This window comes from Pogona vitticeps, chromosome 1 (assembly GCF_051106095.1).
Source record: "Pogona vitticeps strain Pit_001003342236 chromosome 1, PviZW2.1, whole genome shotgun sequence".
Classification (NCBI taxonomy): Eukaryota; Metazoa; Chordata; class Lepidosauria; order Squamata; family Agamidae; genus Pogona; species Pogona vitticeps.
Window position 1 is genome coordinate 47706505 of NC_135783.1, and position 12316 is coordinate 47718820.

Consider the following 12316-nt stretch of genomic DNA (forward strand, 5'->3'; position numbering starts at 1 on the left):
ATCCCTGTAATTTTATCCCTCTATTACCATCTCCACACAAGAATTGGAGGTTGTTCATGACTTTGTGTACCGTGGCTCAACCATCTCTGACACCCTCTCTCTAGAAGTCGAGCTGGATAAACGCATTGGCAAAGCAGCTACCATGTTCTCTAGACTCACAAAGAGAGTATGGCTCAATAAGAAGCTGACGACACATACCAAGATCCAGGTCTATAGAGCCTGTGTCCTGAGCACACTCCTGTACTGCAGTGGGTCCTGGACCCTTTGTGCATGGCAGGAGAGGAAGCTGAACACCTTCCATATGCATTGCCTCCGACGCATTTTTGGTATCACCTGGCAGGACAAAGTTCCAAATAGAGTAGTCCTAGAACGAGCTGGAATTTTTAGCATGTATACATTACTGAAACAGCGACGTCTACGTTGGCTTGGGCACGTCGTGAGAATGGCTGATGGTCGGATTCCAAAGGATCTCCTGTATGGAGAATTAGTGCAGGGAAATCGCCCCAGAGGGAGACCACAGCTGCGATACAAGGATATCTGCAAGCGGGATCTGAAGGCCTTAGGAATAGACCTCAACAGATGGGAAACCCTGACATCTGAGCGTTCAGCCTGGAGGCAGGTGTTGCATCATGGCCTCTCCCAATTTGAAGAGACCCTTGTCCAGCAGGCCGAGGCAAAGAGGAAGTCACAAAAGCAGCAAAACCAGGGAGCTGGACAGGGGACAGATTGGATTTGTCTTCAGTGTGGAAGAGATTGTCACCCTCGAATTGGCCTCCTCAGCCACACCTGACGCTGTTCCAAGTCCTTCATACAGAGCACATTACCATAGTCTTTCGAGACTGAAGGATGCCTAATAATAATTTTAGAATGAGCAGATCATGTGATAATTGGCCTCTCAACAAATTATGCTTAAACTATGCACTCTGTTCCTACAGGTGTTTGCTGTAGACAACAATACTATTTTATAGTCCCTCAGCAGGTTTTTGCAGAGAATCTGAGCTCCAGATCATTTTATCCTTGAAAACTCACATTAAAATATAGCAGTTAATTTTTAAGACGTCACAGTGCTTTGGTATTTTCCTTCCTTTTCCTTCTCCTTTTCCTTCTTTTCTATTTTCTTTCCGTTCCTTTTATTTATTTATATTTTTTTTGTGGTCTTATCAGCATTAATTTGTTTCTCTGAGGCCTAGAATATTGAAAGTTGCGCTGAACAATTGGAGTCCCTTCCCACACCAGTGTTTATTCATCAACCCCACTGATTGGGGGGAAAAAACACCTCGAAAAGTATATTAGAAAAAGAGACCGTGTGCCATCTGAATGAGAACCCTGTCATTTCTTGGCGGAAATAAAACTGGGGGGGTGTTGAGAAGAGATACAGGCAGCTCTGTTACTCTAAAACCAAAGTGCTGATGGGACCCGTTGTGAAGTGTACTCAAAGACTATGGGGGAAAGTGAACTCTCTGTGCCAAGGGGTTTATCTTTAAGCACCTGATGGGCTTACAGGACAATGCAGGGTGGGAGAGTGTGAAGAGGGTTTATGACAGCAGGGGATTTAAAATGAGTAACTGCTCTCTGAGAGTTAATCCCAGTACAAGAGTAGCTTAAAAAGACACTTTAGGAGCCTGGTTTTGTTCAGGTGCAGCTGTGGAGGGGGAACAGTAACCCAGAACAATAAATACCATAATGAGCATCTACTTTGACAGCGAACATTAGACCTAATGAACCCAATGTGTATAGCTGCCAAGAGTCAGGCATGCAGTGTAGGATTATTTACTACTGTGCTACCGATCTGGCTTCCTTTAGTCAGGAGCTGCATGGCATGCCATCCCTTTATGCCCACCCAAAGAGCAGGCCTTGAGCAATTAGGATTGAAACCCACCACCGACCACCATTACAGAAAACAAGAAGACAAGGACTTCTAACCTGCTATCATCAATCAGTTCCTTGAACTCTGGAACTCATGCCACCATGTGATTGTAACTGAATGACTACAATAACCAGCCCCCCATGCTAAGCTTTATGAACAAGGGTTTGTTAGCGACAGTGTAATGGTTGATTCTGGAAGTGGAATCACTACTTATGACTGATAATCCCCATCAGGACTTTAGAAAGGCAGGCAACTCTGTTGAATGATATAAACAATGCTAGAAGTTTGCATTGCCACCAGGAAGAGGTCTTTTTACTGACTTTGTAAAACACCTGGCAATTCAAGTCTAAGATAACGCACAAATACTTCACCTTTACAACAAAAGGAGTGCTCAACAATATTTGCCCACTGCCACCACTACCATGCAGCTAGACTGAGAGGAAGCAGAGAATCAGGACCAGTTGGTAGCTGTGGAGGGAGAACAGTATCTTATGAAGACAACTTCATAATCTCCATTAGGCTAAGGGGCCTATTGCTTTGACTTCAGTAGAGTACCACTTATCAACAGTAACATCTTTTATATAGCCTTCCCCCTCCCAAGACACTTGACTAGCCTATGCTGGTTTTCTTTTTCAGAAAATAACAAATATTCTCTATTCTGATATGTACATGATAAAGCAGGAGAAGGGAAATTGAGAGCATGGTATTTTAATATGTTCTTGGCTCTTTATTGGTACTGATTTGCTGTTTTCTGTTGGAGGTTTGCTGATTTTGATTCTCGTACACCAGAATGGGGAATTTTAGTCCCTCAGTTTTGTCAAAGAAGTCACATAGAGTGGTCCGGTGGGCCAGATAGGCGGGGTATAAATTAAATAAATAAATAAATAAATAAATAAATAAATAAATAAATAAATAAATAAATAAATAAATAAATAAATAAATAGAATGGGACCTACAAACTGGGCATTATACCAGCATTGCCACATGTTCAGTGGTAAGGCATGAACCAAAGTTTCTGCCATTTAGGCTTGTACAGCATTTGTTTTACAAACAAACAACTGTAGACACAAAGAATGGCCCGACAATCATTTGCTTTTGCCATTTTTAAACAAACAAAAAGTCTCATACTCCTTTATGGTCAAAAGATGATGCCTAGAAACAGACGTGACACATTTGGGTCACCAGTGGACTGGCCCTGTGTTGGAATGGGGCAGCACTGGAATTCTCTTTGGCTTCAAGAAATATGAGAGCAGTGCACGAAACTTTAACGCTAACCCTGTTGGTAGCCCTCTATATACTAGAACTCTCATTGGGAATGGGAATACTGTACCTCACAACTTACTCGATACATGTTTTAAAAAATACTGGAGCACAATGATTAAGCTAGTTTAAGATACTGATTCCGGCTTCTAATGTTTGATTTTGTCTTTTTAATGTGGCTTTAATAGTGTGTTCAAATTTTTTGTCCTCCGACTGTAAGTGTTGTCCTAAAGACATGGTAGAACTAAAATGGTAATTTAGAAGCTTTCAAGTGTACTTGTCAACTACAGTCTGCTCTATTTTAGGCAGAGCCAGGCAGACAGGCACATAAAGTCTGAGACTTGCAGATTATGCTCTTGAAGCTTGAGTTGAACAGCCAGGTTTTTACTTGCCCCTAACATGAGGAAATGTTGGTGCCACTGAGACTTCAGAGAAGAAGATATTCTGGGTGCCACAGCTGAGAAGTCTCTCCTCTATTTCTCCACATGGTGCACAACATGTAGCCCATAGCCCTATATTGTAAAGAATATGACCACAGAGTCATTGTACTTATGGACTGTAACCACCATCACCTGAATGTTGAGGTCAATCTCCAGTACACAATTCATTTTCCTTAATACTTTTAATAAGCCAACATGTGGCTGGATAACTTGATTTCCTCTCCAACACACAAGGTGTAGTTGCTGATTGGCTTTGAAAATTCCAGGAATGAGATTCAATTTAGACATCCTGGGTATGTGCTCTTCTTGGTGACTATCGATAAACATGCTATGAGAATGAAGATGGATGAATCATTTGAAAGAAATATTGAATTAAATTCTTTCCTTCCCAAAGGTAATAACCGGAAAGTAACTGAGTTAAATGCCCAGTGTTGACATTACCTCCATTTCTTGATATTGTTATGTGTTCTATTTCTACTTTTCTATTCAGTACTACTTCTGAGACAGATGACATCTGACACGCAATTTTGCAGGCCAAAGGCACTAAAGTTAAAAAAAATTGGTGCCTTTGTGGTGCTGATGAAATTTAGCTTCAAGAAGATGAATTATGAACCTTTTCAAATGTTATTAGTCATTGGTGTTGGATTAAAGTCTCTTTTTTGCCTAATTTTTCAAGAAAATTGTGTTATTTCCTCTCTCATTCCTATTGTTGTTACTTGTTGATGATGGCGATTGTTTTATCTAGTGTCTGTACATTGCTAAGAACATCAAACTGCTTCACTCAGATGTCTCATAATTCTCTGTAGTAATCTTAAGTTAATAGTTTCAACCATGAAGGTTGATCGACAAGAATAAAATAAAATTCAGAACTGATATAAAACAAAATTCAAAGTTACCATATTAAAATTAGCGGAAACTCCACAAGAATGTGAAAGCTTTCAAGGTTTCAAGAATTATTCGTCAGGGGAATGAAGTGAAGCATGGACATCCAAAAAGTTGACAATGCTATCTCTGATTCTATATTGCAGTTTGAGAGGGATGCTGAGAACAATAGCTAATAAGTTCATGGTTCACAAATTAATAGGATACATGTCTAGTCAGAAATAAACACTGAGTTTTGGATGGGACTTACATCTCAGGTAATACTCCCACAACTTCCATGTAAATTCATATATGAGTCAAGTCTGTTGTTAGTGGATTTGGATTGGAGTCTTATAATATAGACATTCAATATGGTTTCAGTTAATAAATATTTGGTTGACAGGGAACGTATTCAATAGGTGTGTAGACCTTGCATGAGAGCCCTTCTCAGTTTAATTATGTCAGCTCTTACGGAACAGGATTTGTACATGGCAAACCTGGGTTGTTTATCGTCTTTTAAAAATTGTAACTACAGTGTTCTACATTGCTGGCAACCAGGAACAACAACATAATAAAACTGCTGTTCATTGTTCTGTATGGCAGAGGACCACCTAAAGCTCCCTGAACCTGTTAAGCCAGGCACTAAAGTTTAGCCCAACTGGGACTGACATTGTCTTAAGGTTAATCAGGAAGACAAACATACACACAAATGCACATGTACACAAGCAGCCACAGCAAATGGGTGCCAATAAACCTCATGACATCAGACAAGTTTCTGCTAGAAAATATCCCAGACATCACTTTTCCATGTACAATTAAAACCTGGGATTGGTTCATTTCCTCCATCCTTAGAGCTATGCCTGATGGTTGTCTTCCCTAAATTTATGGTTATGACAATTTCTCCCTTAGTGTAGCTTGTCCATTCTTGTGAGAAGATGCTTTATAAGAGGGATTTGTTCTATCTCTGGTAACTGTTTGTGTTCTAGCATTGTAGCTTATCCAGACAATTAGTCAATTGAATTTCTCCAGCCAAGAATCTTTCCCAGCTAGTGTTCCCTAAATGTACATCATAGTTAAAGAGGGTGAGATCTGGAGATCACCAAACTAGAGGATGGTGATTTGATTGGGGGAAGGACCATGGCTCCTTTGCAGAGAGATATAGTCCTTCTTCCAATCAGATCACTCTTCCCTATATTTTCATAGAAAATGTCCGTTTCTGTGTCTGGTGTCTCCTAAGCAGGTCTGAACAAATGTCATCCGAAACCCTGCCAAGCTGCTGCCAGTCAGTGTTCACAACACTGGACTAGATGGGCTAATAATCCGAGTTGGCAAAAGGCAGCTTTCTGTGTTTCTATTTCTCAGACCTGAGTGGTCAAAGAACAGCCCTCCAGTTGTTGTAGAACTATAGTTCCCAGCATTTCTCATCATGTTGGCTAAGAGTAACATGAATTATTGTTCACAAATACCTTGGCAGCTGCACTTTGCTCTGTCTTACAACTAAGGGACTTTCCACAGGAGCTGGGGAAATGAAGCAAAAGGAATTACTGTACTGTTAATTTCAAGATGGATTGTTCGTGGATCCAGGAAAGATTTCCTGTTCCATTGTCCCCACCCTCTAGAGGCAAACAACCACACTGTTTAAATAATCAGAGTTTGAAGGTGAAGAACAGGAATAGGTGATAACATACCACACCTTCTTTGGTTACAGAGGAATAGCCTTGATGCGCATCAGGGGCATTGACCAGCCATCCAGGAGTGTGAAAGATCTTTCCGGCTTGGTGTGGAGCTCCATGGAAAGAAGAGAGGGACTTTGAAAATGATGGTTTATACCTCTGGTGGCCTAGGACTTGCTGGGCTGCAAACAAGGTCCCAGGTAAGTCATGATTTGTTGACCCTGGCTTCCCACAGGCAAATAGTTTTGGATGAAAACAGGCAACTGATGACATCAGGTGAAAGCCAAAACAAAACAAAACAAAAAAACAAACATGTACAATCTGCTGGCAAGGCAACATGAAACTCTGAAAAGTCCCAAGGATCAAACTGTATGTAACAGATGGCATTTCGTTAGAAGCTGAAGTCACATTAGTGTATGAGGCATGATTCTTGCACACCTTTGCATTTTACCAATCATACTTGCAAAGAAGCTAAAATTTACCAAATAAAGCAACCTAATTTGTAAACAATGTGAGTTGTGAAATACTTATGCTATGACAACCAGACATCCTTCAGAATTTATTTTCTCTTTCGAGGTCATGCTATTTGTCATGTGTAGTTTGACCTTATGTGTGATGGCTTTGAGACAGCTGTAGTAGTATATTTACTCAGGCTTGGAATGGGAACCTGTTGGCTGATTAGATGAGATGAGGAAGACGAGGAATGAGTTTTCACTTCAAATTTACAGAAAGAAGACTCATGTTTATTGTTATGCTTTTAAATTTCAGCCAGCAAATTTGAGTTCTGCAAAAGGAGCTTGCATAACCTGCAAAGAAAGAAAGAAAGAAAGAAAGAAAGAAAGAAAGAAAGAAAGAAAGAAAGAAAGAAAGAAAGAAAGAAAGAAAGAAAGAAAGAAAGAAAGAAAGAAAGAAAGAAAGAAAGAAAGAAAGAAAGAAAGAAAGAGGCAGGTAATATAAATAAAAGAGTTCTAGAAATGACATTTATTATGGCCAGTTCTGCATTTTATAAAACAGCTAAGAAAGAAATACAACAACACTTCAGTGGTCCCCGTAGTCATCAAGACTTTGGGCACAGCATCAAGAAATTTCACAAAGTACTATAAGCAGTTGCAGGTCTCAGAAATCACACCACCATCAGAGCTCAAAAAACCCTGGCAATATTAGGAACAGCATATATACTGCACCAATATTTAGCAGCTACTTAGGTTTTTGGTTAAAACTTGTATCTGTTATATAGTACCAGTCAATGTTTTTATAATTTTGACTGTGCCTGGAGTTTTTTAACAACAAGAAGAAGACATGGTAGAGTGGGAAATTAGTGCATTGGTCATTATGCAAAAAATATAACTTGCCAGCATCCAAGAATCCATGCGAACATCAGATACAGAAGGTGTCAGAAAATGAGATCCTTTGGAATTTCCAGATCCAAACTGATAGACACCTTGAACATAACACACCAGACATAGTTGTGAAGAAATTCTCACAATAGAAACATCTCGCCTCTAGAAGAAACACACTTCAGTGGTCCCCATAGTCATTGGGGCTTTGGGAATAATATCAAGAAATTTCACACAGTACTATAAGCAGTTGCGGATCTCAGAAATAATACCATCAATAACTTGTGACATCAAGATAGTTCTGACTTATGGTGACCCTTTTTTGGTGGTTTTGAGGTAGGGAATACTCAGAATTGGTTTTACCATTCCTTCTGGGAGCTCTCTGGGACAATGAAGCTTGCCCGAGGCCACATAGCCTGTTCTCAGGAAGCTGGCTCTACTCATAGGTGACACAGTGCAGAATCAAACTTCCACCTTCTGGCTTCACAGCCAAATACCTAAACCACTGGGCTATCCAGCCAACAGTATACAGCAGTTAAAGATGCAAAATAAAAACACAGATCCTCAAAGAAGCTAGAATCAAATTCATATTCAAAGCATGTAAAAGTAACTTTTTTTGAACAAAGTAATGTTTCGCTCCAAAAGCATCTTCTTCCGGGCTCTGCTCGTATGTGCACATGACAACAACACAATCCTCACATCCTACATTATTAGGTTATTTGCTGTGCTTTGTGGGAATGTGTCCCATTTCTCGAGCAATATTCTCCTGTTGATTTTTTTGCTATTGCTGCTCTTAATTTTAGTATTAAAATGCTCTTGCTCCGGAATAGGGCCACTTCTACCAAGAAAAACAATGGAACTTTGTTTTCCCTTTTGAACAACTCTTGGAAACTGCTTGAAGATATTCTATACTCTGAAAAGAAAATTACAGTATGAAATTCTGCTCACCCTTAACTTTATAACACGTCAGTGTTTAATCTGATTCAGTAATTGTAACATAAGCCTTTAAGGTTCAGTGGCTTCTTAGAAATCAATTTTGTTGAACTTCTCTTTAATCATTCCCATTGGTTGTTATGACTCTGTGCACTGTTTGGGGTAGAAACCCATTCTATTGCTGACTTTCTTACTCTCACATTTTTTTTAAAAAAAAAATCTGTGTATTACTTCAGAATTTCTCATGCTTTACCAAGGAAGTCTAGTGACAGAAACAAATCCAGAACGGAGATATTTTAGAGAACAGAAACACTCCCAATTTCCAGAATCTTACCTGATAGCCTCAACCTCCTGTGAATTTCATTCCAGTCTACTTCACTCTCCATGCTAGAAAGTCCTTTTCAGAAAATAACACCCTTGAGAAGAAGGAAGGAAATGAGAATGGCTTGCTAGAAACAGATAAGCCTCATCTACTGGAATGCATGGGTTTATAGAAGGCATGGCTGGTGCCCATTTATAGAACAGGATGGCCAAGGAAGCTGAATTCAAAGTCCCTTAGATGGAGGGATTTTGTTCTTCCATTGTTCCTCCTCCCCTGAAAACTACACTGCAAAGTGGTTTGTATTTAATATCAAAGTCTGTCCTCTACTCTTCCTAGTCACTTCTATTCTCCAGTTAAGGCACAGTTAGAGGATGGGAAACAGGAATCTTCAAAGTGTTCTTCCTTTACCTACACCAAATGAAATAAAAATAGTCGCTCTGAGGCAGTATCCTTCTATCTACACACCTGAACTCCAAAAGTAAGATAAAACCAAATGCTTTTCCATTTTAGCAGTGTGGACCTGTAGCAGAAGGACTCCTCTGCACATCAACAGAATACTGAAGTAAAGCAGCAGTAGCCTAGCAGTCCATCCAATGTGGGCATAAGCCCACTAGATCACCGGTGAGACCTGTTAAGTCAATTTTCCATGAGAATCCACTCACCAAGCTTGCCTCACTTGCCTTGTCACCCCTTGCTCCTCCTACTTGCCCCGTTGCTTCTTTTTCTGGTCTGAGAAACTTTAGACTGATATCCTTAATAATAAAAAGAGATGTTGCAGTGTGTCTTTTGTAAGGAGGATTTTGATGTGTGATTACCACAGAGACAAGACTGGTTAGTTAATATGAATCCTCAGTAATTCCCAGGATTGATTGGTCTTTGCACAAATTCTCATATTCTTGCATTTAACGATGACAACAAATATATTCCAGTTTGCAGCCAATTTTCTATAATTCATTTTCTCTTCTCTTGATGCTGCTGGTTACATTTTGGGTGCTGGTGTGATGATAGTCTTACCATGGATCTTTTGTTTATAAAGTATTTCTGCTCAGGCCGTATTTTGAGATTGTGGTTCAGAAACCAGGCCTGTCATCTCAGTTTAAGTCGTCTTATGGAAAGTTCTTGCTAGTGGTGAGGGACTCAGTTTTGTTGTCTTCAGTCCTTTGCACTCTTCTGAAGCTTCTAGTACCCGAAAACATCTGCTTCAGAAAGTTGGGAAGGCCTCAGGAATTCTATGGTGGCATTAGAGGAAGTAGAACGTTCCTCAGGCCCTTTGTTGGGTGGATTAATGCAGCTTCCAAAAACACGTGAATGGTTTGGGATGTCTTCCCTTTTGTCTGTGGAAGGCAAGCCCTGGATCCAACTCACAGAAGGTGCTCACTTTCGAAAAGAGAGCTTATACAAGCAAAATTTGGAAGTTTTAAAAACTGCAACTTCCAGAATCCCTCAAGCAGCATGGGTGTTGCACATGCTGGTCAGGGAATGACCGAAACTATAGTAGGAAAAAAAATAACATTTCCAAGTTCTGCATTGACCATCTATTTGTCTGTCTTCAACAAGAAATGTGTGGATGTTAGTAAATTGGTGCAAACAAGCACTGAAATTCTCCTCCACTCTTAGCTGAAATAAGAGCTCCAAAGTGTTGCTTTTTTTTGGACTTCCAACACATCTGGTTCCATAATGTTAACAATGACTATGGGCAATTCTAGAATTGTGGGCAGAGGTCGTCCAGCCTTGTGGTCTATTGGCTGACAGTCCTGGAAGCTGTAGTGTGAAAAAGAAAGCTTTTTTAAGCCTAGCTTTCGCCCTCTCCTAAAAGAGCAAAGGTTTTAAAGAGAGGGTTTCAGGAAGGCATTCCAGTTATTAGGAAGTTGTGGGAAAGTCTGGTCAAGTTTCTGGAACCTCTTCCAGTCCCTCTGGGTAGGATCCCTTGAGGATCCCTAAGGTTTTTCTGGGAAATGCTACAGATTTATTAATTTTAAATCTCTCTCTCTCTCTCTCTCTGCACTTTTAATCATGAAAGAGTTTCTCTACATTTTCTGCATTAGAAGATCATTTGTCCTGGGAAGAAGACAGCCTCTTAAAAGACATTATTTTGCAGATTGCTTTTTGAAAAAGCCTTTCATTTTGAGTCTTCCTTTATAACAATAACTAATTTTAACTGGTGTGATTTCACTGACTCATTTTTTAACCTGTTCTTGCTTTATAATTCTTACTTAAATGTAAAATATTAAGTAAAGTATTTAATTTCAATGCTGAGATAATTTTCATTGCTTGGTTTTAATTTTTTGCACCATAATATTCCTTCTTCTTTTCCTTCTTCTCTCCCTCTGATATCCAAGTCCAGAGCATGTGATGCTTCTAATATTTTAAGGACTATATTAACAGCTGCTTAGAATTTCACCTCTAGCAAAGTTAGTTGTGTACAATAAGTTTTCCTTTTGATATATGCAGATAGGAGGCAAAACCTAATGAGTTGTATGTGTTGCTGAAGGCAAGGCCTTGTTTTGGCTGGGAAGAACCATAGCACTTGCTGAGATGCTAAGATCGAATGGTGCCTTTTTATTAGTGTGGGAGTCCTGGCACATGCACAAATGCATGCCAGTGTCTATTTAATACCCAAAGTGTGTCAACCAGCAGGCTCCTTCTAATCCTGCTCTTGTATAATGAATGAGATTATAGACCAGAAGAAGTGAAAGTCAGTGGACAAAAGTACAACAGCCTTTCCTCATTTAATACCAAATTAGGGATGTATATTTTCACTTGTTTTTCCCTTAGTTGCAAGGATGGGAAACCTCGAAATTGTTCTCATCCTGTGATGATTAGGTATCTTGTAGTAATCTTGACAAGAGAATGAGAATATTTTTGTGCAGATTTAACAAAATTGTGCATAAAATTTAAAATGGCTATTTTTTTACACATTCTCTTTTAATAAGTAGAAGCAGTGGTTGGGTTATTTGCATTTTTTAAAAAAACAAAACAACCAATCAGCCAGTTCTGTGCTTATATTTCATACCATGGCCCCTGTTTGGTATTCAGATCTTTTGAAGCCTGGTTCTGTAAACAGCAACAGTGTTTAAAGGAAACAACAGAGGAAGAACATGTGGTAATGTAGAGAATGATAGACTTTACTTTTGAGCCTTGTTCTGAAAATGTCAGTCTCGTCAGCTGGGAAGGAAAATAACAATAAATAACAACGTAATAATTACATTTGGTAATGACTTAAGAAATCTTGACTAATATTCAATCTGTTGAAATGAGTGTCCAGCATGTGTATATATTTTATCTCAGCTGTTTCCCTCCAGATAATTGTTCTGTAGGTTATTTTTTTCTCTAGATTAGCAACTTTCGTATTTTGTAAAGAGTGTCCTGGTACACTGAAGTGATTTAAGACAGGTTTCTGTATAGTGTGATTTCTGATGTCTAATTTATGTCCATTAATCTTTTTGCAAATAGATTGTCTTGTTTGTAGACTGGTAACCAAAGATTTTGGGATGACTCTAGTTGCTGAAATTAATATTGGGAGGAAAATGATCTGATCTTTCTTCCATATTTTCTTTAATTTCTTCCCTTAATATTTGGTACTTCACAATTTTTGTACTTTCTGCATTTCCGAGATTGCTTGT

General features: G+C 39.2%; 1 long non-coding RNA gene across 5 annotated transcripts in view; it reads left to right on the forward strand.

Annotated features, from left to right (window-relative positions):
- The window catches only part of LOC140704785 (uncharacterized), a 243952-nt gene that overhangs the window by 187784 nt on the left and 43852 nt on the right, over positions 1-12316 (forward strand). For all 5 annotated transcript variants that reach the window (XR_013540423.1, XR_013540424.1, XR_013540426.1 and 2 more), the window contains 2 exons: positions 6137-6301; positions 6870-7049. This is a non-coding gene — a long non-coding RNA (uncharacterized LOC140704785). The remainder of the gene's footprint in view (positions 1-6136; positions 6302-6869; positions 7050-12316) is intronic.